We start from the raw sequence: 8,073 nt of genomic DNA, 5'->3' as shown, positions 1-8,073 counted from the left end.
TTTTTTCCTTTTCAGCATTGCTTTGGCTATTTGGGGTCTTTTGTGGTTCCATACAAATTTTAGGATGTTTGTTATAGCTCTAAAAAGTGCTGGTGGCATTTTGATAGAGATTGCATTAAATGTGTAGATTGCTTTGGGTAGTGTAAACATTTTAACAATCTATGTTCTTCCAATCCATGAGCATAGAATGCTTTTCCATTTTGTTGTGTCCTCTTCAATTCCTTGCATAAGTGTTCTATAGTTTTCAGAGTATAGCTCTCTTACCTCTTTAGTTAGGTTTATTCCCAGGTATCCTTATTGTTTTAGGTGCAATTGCAAATGGGACTATTTCCTTGATTTCTTTTCTATGTTGCTTCATAATGATGTACAGAGATGCAACAGATTTCTGCACATTGATTTTATGTCTTGCAATTTTGCTGAATTCATGTATTACCTCTAGAAATTTTTCATAGAATGTTGAAGGTTTTCTGCATAGAGTATCATGTAATCTGCAAATAGTCAAAGTTTGACTTATTCCTTACCAATTTGTCTGCCTTTTATTTATTTTTGTTGTCTAATTGCTGAGGTTATAAGATTTCAAGTACTATGTTAAATAGTAATGAGGAGAGTGGACATCCTTGTTCCAGGTCTTGTTCCTGACCTTGGGGAAAGGCTCTCAGTTTTTCACATTGAAGATGGTATTAGTTGTGGGTCTTTCATATATGGCTTGTATGACGTTGAGGTATGTCCCATCTATCCCTATTTTTTTTTTTTAATCAGGCATGGATGCTGTATTTTGACAAATGCTTTTTCTGCATCTATTGACAGGATCATTTGGTTCTTATCCTTTCTTTTATTAATGTGGTGCATCATAGTGATTGAACCATCCTTGCAGCCCAGGAATAAATCCCACTTGATCATAGTAAATCATTATTTTAATGTACTATTGAATTCCATTTGCTAGTATTTTATTGAAAATATTTGCATCCATGTTCATCAGGTATATTGGCCTGTAATTTTCCTTTGTACTGGAGTTTTTGTCTGGTTTTGGAATCAAGGTAATGTTAGCTTGTAGAATGAATTTGCAAGTTTTCCATTTCTATATTTCAGAACAGTTTGAGAAGAATAAGTATTAACTCTTCTTTCTTTATTTATTTTTTAAATTTTTTTAAAAAAATTTTAACTCTTCTTTAAATGGTAGAGTTTCCTGAGAAGCCATCTGGCCCAGGACTTTGTTTTTGGGAAAGTTTTGATTACTGATTCAATTTTTTTGCTGGTTATGGCTCTGTTCAAATTTTCTATTTCTTACTGTTTCAGTTTTGGTAGATTATAAGTTTTTAGAAACTTGTCCATTTCTTCCAGATTGCCCACTTTGTTGGCAAATAATTTTTCATTATATTCTCTTATAATTGTATTTCAGTGGCGTTGGTTGTGATCTCTCTTCTTTCATTCATGATTTTAACTACTTGGGTCCTTTGTTTTTTTTCTTTTTGATAAGTCTGGCTAAAGTGTTAGAAATTTTATTAATTCTTTTGAAGAACCAGCTCTTATTTTCCTTAATCTGTTCTATTGGGTTTTTTGTTTGTTTCTATATTATTTATTTCTACTACAATCTTTATTATTTCTCTTCTTCTGCGGGCTTTAAGCTTTATTTGCTGTTCATTTTCTAGTTCCTTTAGATATAAATTTGGGTCATATATTTGAGATTTTTCCTGCTTCTTGAGGTTGGCCTGTATTGCAATATACTTCCCTCTTGGGACTAACTTTGTTGTATCCCAAAGATTTTTCATATGCTTCCATGTATTTTTTATTTCTATTTTATGTGTCTGGTTAACCTATTCATTATTTAGTAGGATGTTCTTTAACTTTCATGTATTTGAGGCCTTTCCAAATTCTTTCTTGTTGTTAACTTCATGTTTCATAGTGTTGTGGTCTGAAAATATGCATAGTATTAACTCAGTCTTTTTGTACTTATTGAAGGCTGATTTGTGACCCAGTATGTGATCTATTCTGTAGAATGTTCCATGTTCACTGGAAAAAATTGTGTATCCTGCTGCTTTAGTGTGAGATATTCTGAATAGATTTGTTGAGTCCATCTGGTCCAGTGTGTCATTAAAAGCCATTGCTTCTTTGTTGATTTTCTGCTTAGATTATCTGTCTATTGCTGTAAGTGGGATGTTAAAGTCCTCTACTATTATTGTATTATTATCAATGAGTTTCTTCATCTTTATTATTAATTAATTTAAATATTTGGCTGCTCTCAAGTTGGGGACATAAATATTTACAATTATTAGATGTTCTTAATAGTTATATACCTTCATTATGATATAATGCCCTTTTCATCTCTTTTTACATACTTTGCTTTAAAATCTAGTTTGTCTGGGGGCAACTGGATAGCTCAGTTGGTTAACTGTCTGCCTTTGGCTTGGGTCATGATCTCCAGGTCTTAGAATGCAGCCCTGTATCAGCTCTCTGCTCAGTGGGGAATGTGTTTCTCCTCCCTCTGTAATTGCTTTTGTTTTTGCACTCTCTCAAATAAATAATTAAAATCTTAAAAAAATATAATCTAGTTTGATATAATTGTTGCTTCTCTGGCTTTCTTTTGATATCTATTAATGATGATATGATATCATCATATCTGATGATCAATGCTAAACAACAAACAAACAAACAAACAAAAAACCATGATCAATGCTTCTCCATGCCCTCACTTTCAATCTACAGATGTCTTCAGGTCTAAAACGAGTCCTTTGTAGGCAGAATATAGATGGATCTGGTTTTCTTTTGTTTTTCCTTTTATCCATTCTGATATCCTATGTCTCTTGATTGGAGCATTTAGTCCATATACATTCAGAGTAATTATTGGAAGATATGAATTTAGTGCCTTTGTGTTACCTATAGAGGTGGTGTTTCTGGTGATGTCCTCTGGTACTTTCTTGTCTTTGTTGCTTTTGGTCTTTTTATTTTCTTTTTTTTTTTTTCTATTAGAAAATTTTTTTTAAAATTTTTTATTTTTTAATTAATTTTTATTGGTGTTCAATTTACCAACATACAGAAAAACACCCAGTGCTCATCCCGTCAAGTGTCCACCTCAGTGCCCGTCACCCATTCCCCTCCAACACCCACCTTCCTCCCCTTCCACCACCCCTAGTTCGTTTCCCCGAGTTAGGAGTCTTTATGTTCTGTCTCCCTTCCTGATATTTCCCAACATTTCTTCTCCCTTCCTTTATATTCCCTTTCACTATTATTCATATTCCCCAAATGAATGAGAACATACACTGTTTGTCCTTCTCCGATTGACTTATTTCACTCAGCATAATACCCTCCAGTTCCATCCACGTTGAAGCAAATGGTGGGTATTTGTCGTTTCTAATTGCTGAGTAATATTCCATTGTATACATAAACCACATCTTCTTTATCCATTCATCTTTCGATGGACACCGAGGCTCCTTCCACAGTTTGGCTATTGTGGCCATTGCTGATAGAAACATCGGGGTGCAGGTGTCCCGACGTTTCATTGCATCTGAATCTTTGGGGTAAATCCCCAACAGTGCAATTGCTGGGTCGTACGGCAGGTCTATTTTTAACTCTTTGAGGAACCTCCACACAGTTTTCCAGAGTGGCTGCACCAGTTCACATTCCCACCAACAGTGTAAGAGGGTTCCCTTTTCTCCGCATCCTCTCCAACATTTTGTGGTTTCCTGCCTTGTTAATTTTCCCCATTCTCACTGGTGTGAGGTGGTATCTCATTGTGGTTTTGATTTGTATTTCCCTGATGGCAAGTGATGCAGAGCATTTTCTCATGTGCTTGTTGGCCATGTCTATGTCTTCCTCTGTGAGATTTCTCTTCATGTCTTTTGCCCATTTCATGATTGGATTGTTTGTTTCTTTGGTGTTGAGTTTAATAAGTTCTTTATAGATTTTGGAAACTAGCCCTTTATCTGATACGTCATTTGCAAATATCTTCTCCCATTCTGTAGGTTGTCTTTTAGTTTTGTTGACTGTATCCTTTGCTGTGCAAAAGCTTCTTATCTTGATGAAGTCCCAATAGTTCATTTTTGCTTTTGTTTCTTTTGCCTTTGTGGATGTATCTTGCAAGAAATTACTGTGGCCAAGTTCAAAAAGGGTGTTGCCTGTGTTCTCCTCTAGGATTTTGATGGAATCTTTTTTTTATTTTCATTCAAAAAATCTCCTTTAAAATTTCTTGCATGACTGGTTTAGTGGTCACAACCTCCTTAAGTTTTTGTTTGGGAAACTACCTCTCCTATTCTGAATGACAACCTTGTTGGATAAATATGGATCTTGGCTGCATATTTTTCTCATTCAGCACCTTGAATATATCCTGCCACTTTTTTATGGGTTGATAAGGTTCTGTGGACAGATCTGCTGCAGACCTTATCTGTCTTCCTTTATAGGTTAAGGACATTTTCCCCCCTAATTGCTTTCAGGATTCTTTCCTTGTCTGTGTATTTTGTGAATTTGATTATGATATACCTTTGCAGTGTTCACCTTTTTTTTAATCTAATGGGGTTTCTTTATGCTTCTTGGATTTTGATGTCTCTGTCTTTCCCCAAATTAGGGAAGTTTTTAGCTATAATTTATTTGAAAAAACCTTCTGCCCCCCCCCCCTTTTTTTCTCTTTATCTTCTGGACTCTTATGATATAAAAATTATTACATTTCAATAAGTTGCTGAGTTCCCTAAGTCTACTTTCATGGTCCATTACCTTCTTTCTTTCTTTCTTTCTTTCTTTCTTTCTTTCTTTCTTTCTTTCTTTTTCTTTCTTTCTTTCTTTCTTTCTTTCTTTTTCTTTGTTCTTTCTTCTTTCTTTCTTTCTTTCTTTTTTTATAATGAAAAATAATAATAAAACAAAGAATGAAAGTATAAAGGAAATTGGATCCTATTTCCCCTAGAGCTGAAGCCTACAGCAATCTATGATAGGTAGACTTGGTGTGAGCAGTTGTTTGTGCTGATCTTCTGGGGGAAGGTCCTACTATGCTAATTCTCAAGCTAGGTAGTTTTAGTCAAAATGCTTCTCCAGGTCATGGGTGGGTGGGGGGCAGGGCCTGCTGTAAGGGGCTATAGCCTCAATCAAGTGGTGCTATTTTGCTCCCTCATGGTTTTCACCCCTGATGGGTGGGATGAAAATGACTGCACCCCACTCTCTAGCCTAAGATCTGAAAATTTACCACACCTCTGCTTTTTAGGGAGACCTCACAGAAAAGCAATCACCCCTTTTCTGTCCCTGGTTCCCATCTGAACCCTGCATTCACCCTGCATGTGTCTGAGCTTTTTAAAATCTCAAATGTGCAACTGAGTTTCAAAATTCCAAGTTTTAGGAACTCCCATAAGGTGGACTCAACACTGTTCCTCCAAGGGAGAGTATTGCTGTGCTTTTGCCATTTAGGGGCTTGTCCCAGGAAAATGATCCCACAATGCACAGCAGCTCATGGTTTATGGCAAAACAGAGCAAAAAGCCTGCACCAAGACCAGGGGCTCCTACCCATATTGCCTGCTCCTATGCCTGGGAACAGTGCAACAGGTTGGCACCACCACATTTTCTTGTGCCCAAGGGGATCCTCAGACCATACTGTCACTCCTGAGGTTCTGCCCCACTTCACCACCTGAACTGCTTTAAGCTAAGTGCATCCCCCATTGCAGCAGGCTTTCAAAAGTTCAGATTTTGTGCTCTACTACTTATAATACTCTGGGGTATTATAAGTAGGGATCCTTCCCTGCCATGGTACCCACAAATCTACCTTCCCCCAGTTCCACACTTCGCACCTCCAACTTTTCAAAAAATGGTTGCTTTTCTACTTGGAGATTTGCAGGTTTTGTTCTCTCTGACCTCCAATGGATTTCTTGGGTGTTTGATAACTTTTTAGCTGGGTTCAAGCGCTGAGTCATGCTCCGGGTCCTCCTACTCCTCTGCCATCTCAATTACTGCTTGGCCTTTACTATTTGGAACAGAGAAATAAAACATTGGAAATACAGATCAAGTGATACAATATACCAACAACTGAACATTTTTCTATAATAAAATATATTTGTATTGATCTTAGCAGCTATATATAGGTGATTACTTCCAAACTGTGTTGGATGAAGCCTTTGGCTTTGACTAAGGTTTCAGGGGCATCCCTAAGGCAGTGCACAAAAAGAACATTCTTACTGGGGCTCTGTGCAAAATTTTCCTTAAACCCTTATTTTAATTTAAAAAGATATTTAAACAATGTAAAAACTGGTTTAAACCAAAATTCTTCCTTTAGAGTTGAAAAATAATATCTCTTTCCCATGAGGCACAATGATCTGATTGTTATTTAATTGTGTTTGTTTGGAGTACCTGGGTGGCTCAGTGGTTGAGTGTCTGCCTTTGGCTCAGGGCCTGATATCAGGATCTGTGATTAAGTCTCACATCGGGCTCCCTGTGAGGAGCCTGCTTCTCTCTCTGCCTATGTCTCTGCCTCTCTCTCTGTGTCTCTCATGAATAAATAAATAAATCTTTAAAAAATAATTGATTGCTTATTGGCATTTTACTTTTTCATTACCATATATATAGCTCTTATGGATTTGAACCTTTAAATGGTTTTAGAATGATGTTAAATAATATAAATATATTAGGACACATCAATCTGTGAAATTATGTAACACTAACTTATTTGTCATTAAGAACCTGAATGAAATGATTGCTAGGCTGTGTTTTTGTTTTTGTTTTTTCTTTTTTTATTCACTTCAGTCAGGAAACTTTCACAGAGGCCTCCTCTTTGGCAGATGCTTAGATATTAGCTATAAATTGGGAAAACCCATAAGTAAATATATAATATATATTTTAATTATATATAAATAATTGTAAAACATTCTAAGCATCTTAATAGAAGTATCCACCAAAAGGGGAGCAGAAACCAAAGAGGGAGAATCTATGTTTAGTACAGGAAAGAGCAGGTTGGGTGGGAGGAAGCACATGTAAAGCTTTGACTAGGAATAGGTGTTAGAGCTGAGTCATAGGTGAGAAATTCTCCCCAGGAAGACACTGGTTAGAAATATGGAGAGGACTAGGAATGACTCCAGGAGTCAAGACCCAGGACATAATATTTGTAAATATCCTTTGGGCAGAGCTGGCCCACACAGGAGCATAAAGTAAGAAGAGGTATGAGACAGGCCTGTCCCTCTGAAAGACAAACTGTTTTCTACAGTGTTGGCTCTGCACTGCCTTCTTTTGTTTCTCTTTGAACTTATCTGCATATCAGGGGCCAGGGAATCTAGAATGACATAGCTACAGTTTTTGTAACAAAACACTTCAGAAATTGCTAACTGGACCTTAGAGTATAGCTTGCTTTGTGCTGCACTTGTAGCATTGTAATGCCATTAAAGGAATGCATATTTATATCAGTGCATGTCAGAAGTTTTATATGTTTTTCTAATAATTCAAGAAAATGTGTTTGCTCATAAAAAGAGCTGCAAGGTCTAGTGTGATGAAGGCATTGATAAATAGTGGATATTGGCTGTATCTGTGGTAGGCTGCCACTACTGAACAGAAGGATTTAGATCACAGAGCACAAACTGCCTGGCCAGAGAAATCAGGCAGGATGCAGCCATGCTGCAGAAAAGAAGAACATGTAGAAGCCATACACATGGAAGAGCCACAGTTTTATTCAGGCAAGCCAAGAAAACAGAAAAGATTAGTATGGCAGGGTCAGGTTTTTACGTGTCAGGTAGCACTCTTAAGCTAACATTATTATGAGTTGGTATATGAACCACAGCGGGAGAAATCACTAATCCAGGGACACAGTATCTCATGGAATTAAGTTGAATTACCAAGCATTTCCTTCCTAGAGCTCTGCTTGTCCTTTTGTCTACCTCTCCCTAATCTCTTCCTGCTCATATATTTGTTTTCCCTTTCTTAGATTATTTCTGCTCAACTTGTCACAGCTCCCACATAAAGTCCTGGTATTTCCCCTGCCTCATCTGGTGCTTTTGTCTCTTGTATTATGTACTGGTTTAAATATCTATTGCTGGTTTTTATTATCACCCCTTCTCAAACTGATTCAGTGCCTCAGCGGTTTCAAACTTGCTATGTCTCAGGATCATGGAAATCAAG

The sequence above is a fragment of the Vulpes lagopus genome, chromosome 16 (assembly GCF_018345385.1).
Source record: "Vulpes lagopus strain Blue_001 chromosome 16, ASM1834538v1, whole genome shotgun sequence".
NCBI lineage: Eukaryota > Metazoa > Chordata > Mammalia > Carnivora > Canidae > Vulpes > Vulpes lagopus.
Note: the sequence above shows the minus strand (reverse complement) of the source record.